Source organism: Monodelphis domestica, chromosome 1 (genome assembly GCF_027887165.1).
Source record: "Monodelphis domestica isolate mMonDom1 chromosome 1, mMonDom1.pri, whole genome shotgun sequence".
NCBI lineage: Eukaryota > Metazoa > Chordata > Mammalia > Didelphimorphia > Didelphidae > Monodelphis > Monodelphis domestica.
The window spans coordinates 571528535-571543645 of record NC_077227.1 but is presented as its reverse complement, the minus strand read 5'-3'; positions in this window follow the sequence as shown (position 1 = coordinate 571543645).

Genomic DNA, 15111 nt, shown 5'->3' with positions numbered 1-15111 from the left:
GGGCTGAACGCCCCTTTGAAGGCGCAGCTGTCTAGGTATTGGGCTGCCCTACGGCGACCTTCTTGTTTGGGGGGACAACTAAGGGTCGGGAGAGGAAGGAAGACTCCACAGAATGTTAGAGCTGTAAAGGACCTTAATCTTAATCGAGCAATTAGCATTTGGTTAGCTCCTGCTGAAGGTCAGGGACTGTGCCAGGCACCCGGGATACTTCAAGGAGTATACATGGAGGAGAGGCAGGGTCCCTACCCACTTCATCCATAAATACATGCATACACATTCACATACATGCATGTATGTGTGTATAGATAAGTCTGAAAAAATACAAGATCATAGGATCACTGATGCCGAACTGGAAGAGACCTCAAAAGTCATTCTAATCCCGCCCTCTCAAGATGAGGAAGCTGGGGCCCAGGGAAGTGACTTGCCCAAAAGTCACAAAGCTTGTGCCAGAGACAAGATGAGAGCCTAGGTCTTCTGAGTCTACAGCCAATGAATGCTTTTTCCAGCGTGTTAAAGTCACAGGTTCAAGTAGTCCTACACCCTCTCTACCCCCAACCCCAACTCCCCTCCCCTAATGGGAATCTAAAGATTTATAGCTCTAAGGGAGGGACCTTACAGGTCATCTAGTGTAACACTAACCATACAGTCCAACTAATCTTTCATTCTCTCACTCCAAAATTCAGCCAGTTCAGTTGCTATTTTTTTCCCTGCATGGTATCCCTTAGAATCGCCCCCCCCCCTTCTCTCCATTCCTACTACCATAATTCCAGTTCAGATCTATTCTAATCATTAGTTATCAAGCTTTTAAGTCCATGATATGTATCAAGTACTATGCTAACCACTGGAAGTTTTTGTTTTTTTAAAAAGCAAAAGTGGGGAGGGACAGTTAAGTGGCTCAGTAGATTAAAAGTGAGGTCTAAGAATGGGAAGTCCTGAGTTCAAATTTGACCTCAGACATTTCCTAGCTAGGTGACCCTGGGAAAGTCATTAAACCCCATTGCCTAGCCATTACTGCTTTTCTGCCTTGGAAGCAAATACACAGTATTGATCCTAAGATGGAAGGTAAGGATTTTTTTTTAAAGGCAAAAGTCGCTCCTGTTCTCAAAGAATTTATATTCTAATGAGGGAGAAACAACATGTAAATACCAGATACATAGAGAGGAGATAGAATCACTATAGAAGATCATGAGATCATAGATTTAAACCATCATCAAGCCCAACCCGCTCATTCTTTAGCTAAGAAAACAGGTTAAATGGCTTGTGTGTGGTCATCAAATTAGCTAAAGGCTTCAAACTCAAGTCTTCCTGGCTGAATTCAGAACTTTTCCCATTATACCATAGTGCCTACACTAATAGTTAGCATTTATGTAGTGTTTTAAGGTTCACAAAGTAAATTGCAAATGTTACCTCATTGTATCTTTACACAACCACCTTGGGAAATAGGAAATAGGCACTATTTTTATCTCTATTTTAAAGATGAGGAAACTGAGGCTGAGACAAGTTAAGTGACTTGCCTAGGGTTACTAAGAAAGAACTTGAGCTAAAGTCTTCATATCTATCTACTACATCACTTCTCTGCCTGTTTCCAACTACTCTCACATGGACTGCTTTCCAGTCATCTCTCATCTATCATAAGCTCATATATCTAGGGTTAGAAAGGATTCCAGATCCTAGGTAGACTAATTTCTGGATTTTACAAATAGCACCACCCTGATCCCAAATCTTAGACCAAGTCCCATGGGGGAGGGGCTATAAAGCAGAAGCAGGGCTAAAAGTGTAATCTTATTCTTTGTCAATGAGCTGTCCATGGCATCATTCTCACACACACAAAACATTGTCTCTGCTCTAATGAAAGTTAAAAAATTAGTTAAGGAAGCAAACTTAATAGACATCAAGCACTGGAGGAACATTTTCTGTATGGGATTACAAATCTTTTCTTTCCCAGCATGCAGCTGGTGCTGCGGGTCTTTCTTTCTCCCTTTTCTAGATGTTTAAGGAAATGTAACAGTTAAAATTTAGGAATATGGGGAGACTGAGGCAGGTAGAAATTAGTTTCTCTCTGCAAGGAGTATTATATTTTTTTAGAGGTTTACTAAGGATTAAGGATTAAAGAATATACAAGTAAGAAACATGTGCCTAGGCCAGAGGCCTAGGCAAAATAACCTCACATCATGGAAGATACGCATCTGCTCCAAAACGGAAGTCCAAAAGAGAGAAAAGAGAGCCAAAAACCTTTGCCACCAGCTTAAATCCTTCCTCGATCTCGCCCACCTCAGAATTCCATGAGATTACAAAGTCTTTTGGGGAAGTGGAGCAAAGGCTTGTGGGGATTGTAGTCCTGTATTCGAGTCTATTTTTTACATAAGTAAACCCAGGGAACTTAAATAATTTTGCTCAGTTGTTCATCAGAAACAGAAATGGCACCAGATGGAGAAAAGACATATCTTTTCATTTCTCTCTTCCCTTTCCACCTTCCCCCCAATCCCTGGGGCTCAGCAGACAGGATGTGTGGCTGTTATCAGGAGAAAGACCACCCAGGCATTGGAGAGAAAGGATGCATGTGGTACCAAAAATCACTGTGCATCAACCAGGAATTGGTGGGGAGAGACCTGCTCTTAAGGTTCAAACTTCCAACCCCCTGGATGACCTGTTGGATGTGACACCAGAGTCTGTAGAACCAGTCTACAGAAGAAGGCTTCTGAAGAACAGTAGTCGTATCATTATAAACTTAGAGCCAGAAAAAGAATTTAATTAAGTCTAACCCTCATTTTGCAATCAAGGAAACAAATAACCATAGAGGTTAATTGACTTGACCAAGTTCACAAAATCACTAAATGGTAGATCTAGGATTCAAACCCATGTCACAACCAGGATTTTAATAATAATAATAATAATAATAATAATAACTACTATTTATGGAGCACTTTTCCTGTATTTTCTCATTTGAGTTTTTCGATGAATTTAGGAAATAATTGTAATTATAATCCCCATTTTACATATGAGCAAGATGAAGGAGTTAAAGGAATTGTCCAGAGTCTGTGAATTTCAAAACTACTCAACCCTGTTCAAACTATTCTTTAGAGGATGGGATTTGGCTATTTCCTGATCAATAATAATAGAGATACTTGGAATGACAGAATCAGGTCTTGGAAACTACAATCTCCACCCTACTCAAGGTAACAGGATTTAGGAAGGGCTGCAGCAAAGCTCAAGATTTAATTATTTCAGAAAATGGCCTTCAACAGACATGTGCAAAGGGGACAGACCTCTGGGTGGTCCTGGGTGAAGCTAGAGCCACCATTGGCACAGGGGAGACACAGGAAGTGAGGTAGAGGACAGCTGAGGAGTCTGGGGACTTCCTGTGTGAAGGAGAGGAGGTAGTTGGTGCCTGGTGCTTGGAGTGGAGGCCCTGAGACTGTTTCTCCATTTTGGTCACGTGAGTGATAGGGACTGATCTCTTTTCTTTGCCTCAGCTATCCAAGGCCTTGGGCCTTTGGCTCAGCTTAAGCAGAGGGGGTATTTAAGCCCTATTCCCTTCTCTCCCCTTTCTCTCTCTCTTCCCTTTCTCTCTGTCTCTCTCTCTGTCTCTCTCTATCTCTGTCTCTGTCTCTGTCTCTCTCTCACTCTCACTCTCTCTCTCTCTCTCTCTCTCTCTCTCTCTCTCTCTCTCTCTCTCTCTCTCATACCTTTCTTCCTCCTGCTAGTAATTAAAAAAAACTCCATAAAAGGTTGACATTTCAGGGCAGTTAATGGGACAAGGATGTGGGACAGAAGCCTCTAATGAACAAATAATAGTCACATAGCTCTTGGATCAGAAGGCATAGGGATGTCTGAAGAAATAGTCCAGATTACATTGCAGAATGAGATAAAATTATAGCAAAGTCCATAAAGGAGGGTAGGTAGAGACCAGAAGTACAATCAAACCCAAGAAAGGTTGATTGGGTATCAGGTGAGCAAAAAGATATTCTAAGATAAGTTCCAATTTGTCAGTGAATGAGCACACTCATTTTAACCTTAGATTGGGGTAGGGGAGGTGTCCCATTTCACCTTATTCTGAATTCTATGTAGCTGAAGAATTTTTACTTTGCTACTCCTCCCAACTTCAATAGCATCCCTGGAATCTAAGCTGAAGTGAACAGATCTTGTGGGTCCTGGAGCAGAGAATTGAAAAGCAGAATATTAGGAAAATCAATCTTGCAGTAGCCAGCAGGATGGACTAAGACTTATACCCTGCTGTTAGGGAAGGGAGGAGAGTGTAACTTGTGCAAAGGTTGCTGACCTGAGAAAAAAACTGAGGGTTGTAGGGAATTGAAGTAACAATGAGTAAAATGAACAGAATTTGAGTTTGTGAGGCATAAAAATGGACAGGATGATAAAAGCTTATAAATAGATAAAAAATTTCTGAATTCATGATATGGAGTTGTAACTCTTGTGGGTGATACAAAGTTTAAGGGTATGATCAGCTCTGTGTGCTATGGTAGAGTATAAAAGTAGATCATAGGAAGTAAGGAAAATTGAGGAACTGTATTTGAAAGAGCATTAATGTATAAGTTTAAGTCCCCTAGTATTAATGCGGGGGCTGAGAGAAAGTGAGAGAAATATTATGAACCATAAGTCTGAATTCATTGAGGAAGGAAGAAAGATGCCTTGGGAGGGAGGGGAGAGGTCAACAAAAAATGGCCACCAAAATCTGGATTAGATGATACATATGAATAGCATATGGATAGATTAAATGTTGCTTTAAGGCTTATTAGCTATTACATGAAGCACAAACTGTTTTCTGGGCATGACATGGCATACAATTGTGGATTCTAACAGAAACTTCCCTTTAGGATACTTGGGATGTGCATTTATCTGGGCATAGGGCTGGTTCTAGCCAAAACCAATCTCTAGGCCTTCACTGGGCACATGTCCATTTTTAGTCTCTAATTCAATAGCTTCTCCTTAATCCATTCACCTAAAGATATCCCATTATCACTATTCTAATCTACAGAAAGATGGGAGGGAGGGAGGGAGGAAGGGAGGGAGGGAAGAAGGGAGGGAGGGAGGGAGGAAGGAAGGAAGGAAAGAAAGAAAGAAGGAAGGAAGGAAGGAAGGAAGGAAGGAAGGAAGGAAGGAAGGAAGGAAGGAAGGAAGGAAGGAAGGAAGGAAGGAAGGAAGGAAGGAAGGAAGGAAGGAAGGAAGGAAGGAAGGAAGGAAGGAAGGAAGGAAGGAAGGAAGGAAGACTATGGAGAACACAAAGAAGCAGAATAATTTAATGTAATGCAGTAGGCAACAGGGTGCTTTTCAGATTCTTGAACAAAGGAGTGGCAGTATATACACTGTCTTTTTAAAAAATTCCTACCTTCTGTCTTATTATCACTTCTAAGACAGAAGAGCAGCAAAGGCTAGGCAGTTGGGATCAAGTAACTTGCCCAGAATCACACAGCTAAGAAGTATCTGAGGCCACATTTGAACCCAGGTCCTCCCAACACCAGATCTGGTATTCTCTCCACTGTGCTACCTAGCATCCCCTAATATACATTGTGTTTTAAGAAGATTAATATGGCAGGAGTACTTGAGGTTACCGTTCAGTGGTCCTGGCCACTTCATCTGCCAGTCTCATATTAAGCCTTCTTTCTAATCATAGACTGGAATTCTTTAATCCATGTTAAAGGAATTTCATGCAATAGCAAATGGGGAATGAGGTATTTTTTGGCAAGGATTCCTTCTGTGCACACTTAACATGGAAGTTTGAGACATCATCTCTGTCCTCAAGGAATTTATAATTTGGTGGGGAGGTCAGACATAAGGAAAAATTAAATGGCAAAATGTTGTCTGTCTTAGAGCGAATCTGGAGAGGAGCCCAAAGGCCCAGAAAAGACAAAAGGGAGTTAGGACAGGCAATAATCAATGCAAGCAGAACCACCACCAGTAGCAGTTGTCTCTGATCCAATGCTTCCCTCAGGTCTCCTGTTTGTGTCCCACCTTGATTCCCAACTGGTAAGAAATGAATAAGAATTGGCCTCTACCCTGTTGTAGTAAAGAGAGAACTATGTAAGTCAGAAGACCAAGATTCTCATGCCAGCTGTTTACAACTTCCTATGGGCAAATCAGTTTCCAATCTGTAACAAGGGGGATACTAGCACCTGCCTCACTAGGGTTGTGAGGATAAAATGAGATAATATGTGAAGTTCTTTGCAAATCTTAAAACACTACATAAATGCTAGTTGTTGTTATTGTCACATTAAGTAGTTTTTCAGGCACATCTGATTTTTTGTGACCCATTTGGGGTTTACTTGGCAAAGATTCTGAAGTGGTTTGTCATTTCCTTCTCCAGTTCATTTTATAGATGAGGAAACCGAGGCACACAGGGTTAAGTGACTTGTCCAGGGTCATATAACTAGTGTCTGAGGTCAGATTCGAGTTCAAGTCTTTCTGACTCAAGACCTCAAACTCTATCCATAGTGCTATCTTGGGGCCCACTGTTATTATTGTTATCATAAATGTTAAACCTCTGCAGATCATTTGCAAAATGATGGGGATGGACTAGTGTACTAGTGGGGGATCAGGAACTAAAGTTTGAAAGGTCTAAGGGGGGGGGGGCAGATAAAAAGAAGCATTACTTCCTCCCTTAGGTAGAAATACACAAGGAAAGGTAAGAGATTTGATGGAGGTCCAGAGCTGAGAAGTAAGGAGGAAATCCCCGTCAGTCTCTGGTTTCTGACTTCTTCCCTTGATTGATATTGTCCTGATCCCTTTAGCACATTAGATGAATAAGATGTTCAGTTTCTTCTGGATTAATAAGATCTATTTATTCTTTGTAATATTTAGGAATGGTAGAGTTTAGGGTAGAGGAAAATTAGGAATCCCTAATTGCTATTTTATCCTAAATTCCCCTCAGGGTTTGAGGGCTCAGGTCTGGGGACTTCAGTCCCTGGTGAGATTGTGAAGTCAGGCTGATGGATTTTCCTGATCTAGAAGGATGTACAGTTGTATAAGAGGGCAATTGCAAATCTTCTTGGGTGGATAGTCTCTTCTGTTCCCCAAAGGGAAAAAATCTCTATCCACCACTGAGGAAGGATTTGTTGAAATAACATCATGCAGAAAGAGGATAGAATTTTGATGTCAATGGGGGATGGGGCTAGAACCACTAGCCAAGAAAAGGAGATGAGCAGTTGAAGAGGGAGTTCTTCTCTTTTTTGTGACATGAAGTCTTTGTCTTCTAGTAAAGTCTATGAATCCCTTTTCAGAAAAAAGTAAAAAAATAATACATAGAATTATAAAATAAATAACATTTATATCATTATCAAAATATTTCTCTTAAAATTAAATTTAAAAATTCCATGGACCCCTGAGTTAGATGATCTCTAAAGTCCTTCTGAGGCAATGGTGTGCTCATAAATGTTTAACAAACAGCTGAGGGGGAGGGGATGGAGAAACACATACACACTCCTCCCCCCCGCCCCGTGATGTTTAATTGTTTCCTCTTACCTATAAAAATTTGTTGGCGTTCATTTTTTAACATTTTGAGTTCCACATTCTCTTCTTCCTTCCCTTACTTCCTCTGTCCCTGAGACATTAAGCAATTATTCGGTTACTCTTGTCCTATCATACAAAATATATTTCCATATTCGTCGTGTTGTGGGAGAAGATGCGCACACACACACACAGAGACACACACATATAACATGAAGAAAATAAAGTGAAGGATGGTCTGCTTCAATCTGCATTCAGATACCATCAGTTCTTTCTCTGGAGGTGGATAGCATTTTTCATCATAAGCACTTAACTATTGTCTTCGATCATTGTATAGCGGAGAATAGCTAAGACATTCACAGTTGTTCATCATGCAGCATTGCTATTCCTTTATATAATGTTCTTCTGCACACAGCACACTCTTAAATTTAATCTGCATCAGTAATGTTCTCCCCATCACTTTCTTAAGTCTAGACAAAGGAACAAAACACCAAAAGCCCTGACTCGTTGTAGTTGCAGATTTCTGCGGTGTAGACCTTCACACTGGAAATTTAAGTCGGTTCCCCTGAGCCAGTTCAAGTTAGCTCTAGTACCTCCTTGCTCCCAGGTTTAAGTCCCATAAGGATGCTTTACCTGATCCTCTCCAACACACGCCCATCAACGTGATCCCACCTTCCTTTGCTCTCTCCACAAAGTGCTACAAGGGATAGAGCCTGGAGCCTGGGGTCAGCAAGACTCAAGTCTGAAGTGCTCTTGCTAGTTATGCGACCCTGAGCAAGTTACTTAAGTTCTCTCTGTCTTAGTTTCCTCAAACAGCAATATGCACAGAATAATAACGCCTACCTCACAGGGTCGTTGAGAGGACCAAGTGAGAGAACAGTTATAAAGTACTTAGCACAGTGCCTGGCACACAATAGATACTTCATAAATTGTTGTTTTCTTCCTTCTAAATTAATACCAAATTGATTTTACTACCATACAGGGCTATATCCATGAACAAGAAGCCATGTAGCATGGACAATTTCTAGTAGGTCCTGCCATGCTAGAAATGTCTCCAATGAGATCCCAACAAAATACAGGGTCTATTATATAAGCATGTACTTGGTAAGTACAAAAAAGCTCACTGGGGTAACAACGTGGCTCAGTGAATAGAGACCCAGTCCTGGAGACAAGAGGTTCTGGGTTCAAATCTGGCATCATATTTGAGACACCTACCTATGTGACCTTGGGCAAGTCACTTAATCCCGATTGACTGCCCTTACTGCTCTTCTCCCTTGGAACCAATACTTAGTATCAATTCTAAGACAAAGTTCATCATCAGTGACTGCCCACCAGGCTATAATATCTAGGTTGGGAAGAGATGTCCAATCCCATTCATGTTAAAGATGACAAAAGGGACTACTAGTAAAGTTAAGTGACTTGTCCAAGATCATTCAAGTAGTAAGTCATACATAAATAATGAATTTATTGACAATGAAAATCCGTGAAACAGAGAAACCATTTTAAGTGACCCTTAGTCCTCCAGGGTTCTTTTCTAGTCAATGCATAAAATGGCAGAAAAGGCAATAGAAGGTGCTAAGAATCACACAATTGTGGGGTTTTTATTTAAGCCTATAAATATTAACTTAGCTGTTAATATACTTTATTTAAATGAGAGGTTCTTGTCCTACAATCAACAAACTGTCAAACTCCTAGAGAAACTGAATTATATTAATACTGACATTCTCACTTCAAATTACACCAAAGGATATTTGAAAAATGACACTTGAATGAAAGGATGATTCACAGGTTCTCCTTGAAGAGGCAAATAAAGGAATTGGAAGAAGTGCTTTCATCATGTGTCTAAAGGCAACAAGACCTCATTTCATGAGGTCATTGCTTACCTTGCATCACCAGTGCTCAGAATGAGCATGAGCAAAAAGACTCATGATAACAACAGTAGCTCATACATCACTCTCTGTTGCAGAGAATAAGAACTACCTTCCAGGCCAAGTCCATATATTCTATAATGCTTGGTAACTTCCTTGCAAAAAAGTTTATAGGGGAAATGCTAATATATACATATTTCATAAAATATAAAAATATAATATAAATATTTTATAAATGCATGTATAATGTATTATTAAAATATTTGTTAGTATATCTGACTATATCTGCATATGTGTCCATATATGTAAGGGTTAAAATTATGGTTGAGACTCAATGTAATAATTATATTTGGTTGTCAAGGATTTTTTAAAAATGTTCTCCCTGTTGTGGATATGACAGGCAACACAAGTTTAAAATATAAACTCATTTATAAAATTTTATGGGACAAGACAATGGAAGATTATGAATTATATTGCCTCCTGAAACAGCTAGAAGAGGTAGAGTAAAAAATGTGTTTGCAGAATGTTTCACACGAGACACAGCCAAGTCAAATAATCTCTTAAGATGAAATTTCAAGGAAGGCAATGGGCAAAAAACCATAATGCCAATAGCTCTATAACAAACGATTTTCTCCAATAATAGTTAAATCATCACATTTTCATCCCAGCATCTTTGTCCTCAATGTGGTATATGTATGGGGAAGTGGAAATGGCTCAAATGAAGATGAAGATGAAAATGGAAAGAGCAGCTGAATTTAACTCAGAATATCCAAAACAAATCTGTGCTGGATGTGACATAATTTCTAGGGTACTGAGAGGTGAATCCTCCAAATATCTAAAAGAGTGGGAAGCTAGGTGGCTCAGTGGATTGAGAACCAGAGCTAGAGACAGGAAGTTCTGGGTTAAATCTGGTCTCAGACACTTTCCAGTTGTGTGAACCTGGGTACTTCTCTTCTGCCATATTGATTCTGAGATAGGAGAGTTAAAAAAAAAAACTTTAAAAGAATGTAGTGAATGATTAGAAAGAAATCACAGATTTCATTACTGATATAAAAGCAATTGAAATGGCATTGATAACTATAGATTTATATGCTTACTTTCTAGGAAAGAAGGAAGGAAGGAAGGAAGGAAGGAAGGAAAGAAGGAAGGAAGGAAGGAAGGAAGGAAGGAAGGAAGGAAGGAAGGAAGGAAGGAAGGAAGGAAGGAAGGAAGGAAGGAAGGAAGGAAGGAAGGAAGGAAGGAAGGAAGGAAGGAAGGAAGGAAGGAAGGAAGGAAGGAAGGAAGGAAGGAAGGAATTATTTAGTACTTACTGTATGTCAGGCACATCATAATGAATTATATACTTTTCAGGATGACTCAATGGAAATATAAGGGACAAAAGACATTTCCTGGCTATGGGACCCTGGGCAAATTGCTTAACCTCCAATGCCTAGCTTTTACTGCTCTTCTGCCTTGGAACCAATCACAGTATTGATTCTGAAAACAGAAGGTAAAGTTGCTTTTTTTTAATTCAAACATATTTTATTTTTCCAAATATATTTAGTAATCATTTTCAACATACATTTTTTAAACTTATAAGATTTAAACTGTCCCCATCCTTCCCTTCCCTCCCCCCTTTCCTAGACAGTAAGCAATTTGATTTGTGTTACATATGTATTATCAGGCAAAACATAATTCCATGTTGGTCATTGTTGTAAGAGAATACTCATGTAAAACCAAAACCCTGAAATAAAACCACGAATAGACTAATGTGAAAAATTCTTATGCTTTGATTAGCATTCCAACTTTGACAGTTACTTCTCTGGAGGGGGATAAGATTCTTTGTCATGAGTCTTTCAGAATTGTCCTGGATCATTGTATTGCTGATAGTAGCTACATCTTTCACAGTTGATCATCATACAATATTGCTGTTACTGTATACAATGTTCTCCTGGTTCTGCTTATTTTGCTTTGCTGAATTGTTCATGTAGGTCTTTGCAGCTTTTAAAAAAAAATCTTCCCACTCATTGTTTCATCACCCACAATTTGTTCAATCATTCACCAACTGATAGGCATCCCTTCAATTTCCAATTCTTTACCAGGAAGGTCAAAGTCTTAAAAAGGAAAAAAAATAAATATAAGGGATATACAGGCTTTTGCAAACAATTCTATACAACATACCACATCAGTACAGTTTACTGGAAAGAGCCCAAGATTTGGAATCTGAGGTCCTGAGCTTGAAACTCAGTTTTTCTAGACCTGATTGTCATCATTTGTAAAATGAAAACGTGGTACTAGATGGTTTCTAAAATCCTTTAGGACCAATTAGTTTCATAATCTTAAATCTAATTTCTCTCCCACATGATATCCCTTCTGATATTGATATTTAAAGAAATTTATTATATCAACAAACATTCAATTCATGCCTTTGTTGCTATCCAGTCATTTCAATCATGCCCTACTCTTTATGACTTAATTTGGGTTTTCTTGACAAAGACACAAGAGTGGTTTGCCATATCCTTCTCCGGCTCATTTTATAGATGAGGAAACTAAAGGAAACAGGACTAAGTGACACAGCTAGTAAAAGTCTGAAGTAAGATTTGAACTCAGGAAAATGAATCTTCCTGACTCCAGGCCTGATACTCTATCCATCTAGCTGCTTAGCATATGCTAAACAACGGCAATATAAAAAAAGGTAATCCCTCTTTTTGAGGGGTTTGAATTCTAATGTGGGAGGAAAATATATAAATAATTAGGTGCAGACAAGATGTATAAAGTTGACAGAAGGAAATCTCTTTCTTCCTCCAAGTCTTCTCTTCTCCAGACTAAACATCCTTATTTCCTTTAACGAGTCCTTATAGGAAATTATCTCAAGACTTCTGACAGTCCTGGTCAGTCTTCAGCTTTTTAATGGATGCCCTTCCTAATGTAGTACCCAGAATTATTCACAAATTTCAGATATAGTATCAATCAGGGCAAACTTCAAAGGAACGATAGCCTCTCCGTGGACCCTCCTAGAGAATCATGAAAGTAGAAAGGAATTAAAGACTAGGCTAATTTCTATGAGAATCCCTTTTACATCTCTGACTGTTGATCACAGGAATTTCTGATTTAGAGCTGAAGGAACTTTAGTTAAAGAACATATTAACCTTTTCACTTTGTTTGCAGAAAAAAACAAGATTAGAGAAATGACTTAACAGAGGTCACACAGACAGTACATAGCAGATCTACAGGAATCGAGCCCCAGGAGCTCTGATTCAAAATCCAGAATTGTTTTCATTGTTAATTGTTTCTTAAGGACTTGCTATATGCCAGACACAGAAGATGAAAAAAAAAAAGTGTTCCCAGAGAGTTTATATTCTCTCAGCAAAGACATATTATGCATACTTAAACACATATAATATAATTACATAAATACAACATTGGAGAGGTTGATTCAAACTTCATGTAGATGATGGAACTCTAGTTGAATTTATTTTTTTTAAACCGTTACCTTCCATCTTGGAGTCAATACTGTGTATTGGCTCCAAAGCAGAAGAGTGAGAAGGGCTACGCAATGGGGGTCAAGTGACTTGCCCAGGGTCACACAGCTGGGAAGTGTCTGAGGACAGATTTGAACCTTGGACCTCTGGTCTCTAAGCCTAGCTCTCAATCCACTGAGCTACCCAGCTGCCCCCCCCCCCCCCGGTTGATAGAATGTTGTAATGAAATAATGTTGTAAGAAGTGAAGATAAGAAGAAAATATGCTCATGCATAGAGGGATGGAGTTGAAGAATAGCCTGAGCAAAGGCAGGGAGGTGGGACATGGAGAGGAACAGCAAAAAGACTAGTAGAGCTCATGAAAGGGATTGATTATTAAGTATTAAATCTGGAAAGGTGGTTTGGAAAGGCCTTAAATGCCAAGCAGAGAATTTTGTGTTTGTTGTTCAATTGTTTTTCAGTAATGACTCCGTATGAAAACCCATTTGGGTTTTCTTGACAAAGAATAATGAAGTTGCTTGCTTTTTTTTTTCTCCAGTTCATTTTACAGGTGAAGAAACTAAGGCAAATGGAATTAAATGACTTGCCTAGGATCACATAGCTAGTGTCTAAGTTCAGATTTGAACTCATAAAGATTCAGTCTTCTGATTCCAAGCCCAGTGCTCTATCCACTGCACCACCTGTTTGACCCTAGAAGTATTAAGGAACCAAAAGAGTTTGATGAACAGAATTAAATGGTGAAAAAATTCAATGCCTGTTGTAGCATAAGACTCTTCTCATATCCATCTGTCCTGACTGATACTTATCAAAGTTGTGGACTTTGCTGGGGGAAATTGGAGAAGGGAGGTTGGGGACCAAGTTTGGATGAATCATTCAGATAGTAGCCTCACATGGCAGCATGGTTAACTCTGGCACAAGAACCCTTTAGTCACCCAAGACCTTGGTTTGGGGGTTTGTCACTGGGGTTCATTCAAGATTTTGGGATGAGTCTCTCTCTCTGTCTCTCTGTCTCTGTATGTCTGACTGTCTCTCGCTGCCTGTCTCTGTCTCTCTGTCTCTCTCTACCTCTGTCTGTCTCTGTATGTCTGACTGTCTCTCGCTGCCTGTCTCTGTCTCTCTGTCACTCTGTCTCTCTCTCTACCTCTGTCTGTCTCTGTATATCTGACTGTCTCTCGCTGCCTGTCTCTCGCTGCCTGTCTGTCTCTCTGCCTCTGTGTCTCTCTCTCTGTCTCTTTGTGTCACTCTGTCTCTCTGCCTCTTTCTGTCTCTGTATGTCTGATTGTCTCTCGCTGCCTGTCTCTGTCTCTCTGCCTCTGTCTCTCTGCCTCTCTCTGTCTCTGTATATCTGATTGTCTCTCGCTGCCTGTCTCTGTCTCTCTGCCTCTGTCTCTCTGCCTCTCTCTGTCTCTGTATATCTGATTGTCTCTTGCTGCCTGTCTCTGTCTCTCTGCCTCTGTGTCTCTCTCTGCCTCTCTCTGCTTCTGTCTCTTTCTGTCTCTCTGTCTGTGTGTGTGTGTGTCATATCTGTCTCTGTTTGTGTGTCATGTCTGTCTCTGTTTCTCTCTGTCTCTTTCTGTGTGTGTGTGATGTCTGTCTCTGTTTCTCTCTGTCTCTTTCTGTCTGTCTGTCTCTCCAAGTTAGGAGAGAGAGGTTTTGAACAAGTTACACAAAATCATCCAAAAGACACTGGACCAGAGACAGACCCAGCATGTAGCTCCTGGCTACCATGCCTGGTTTGTTTTGTTTTTGTTTTGTTTCAGGATAGGCAACTCAGAAACACTCTACACTGTACTTTGTTCTCCTCTACCCCTAAGTGTTCTGGGACCAACTGTAGCTCTCCTTCCCCCATATATGGCCTTTGTCCAACAGCAGGATTTTGAGAACAAACTAATCTTTCCTTTCCCAAGGTAGAAAAAGCAAACTCCTTACAGGGAAACAAGGAGTTCAGCAAGGGGTTCTGGGTTGTGTGGCACAATCCCATTCAGAACTGCTTCCTTTTTTAATTCTTACTTTCTGTCTTAGTAACAACTCCAAAACACAAGGGCAAGGGTTAGGTTAAGTGACTTGCCCAGGGTCACATAGCTAGGAAGTGTCTGAGGTCAAATTTGAACCCAGGTGTGACACTCTATCCAGTGTACCACCTAACTGCCCCCAGACCTTTTTTTCTTGAAGAGGATTTTCTGTAAGAACCAAGCTTGTCTTCAGGGGGTAAAGAGAGAATAAGAGGCAACCTAAGCAAAGGGACTTGTCAGTTGAGATGATATACTCTCCTTACCACACTCAGTTAGGATGACCTCCAGATACAATGAAAGTGTTGAATCTGCCC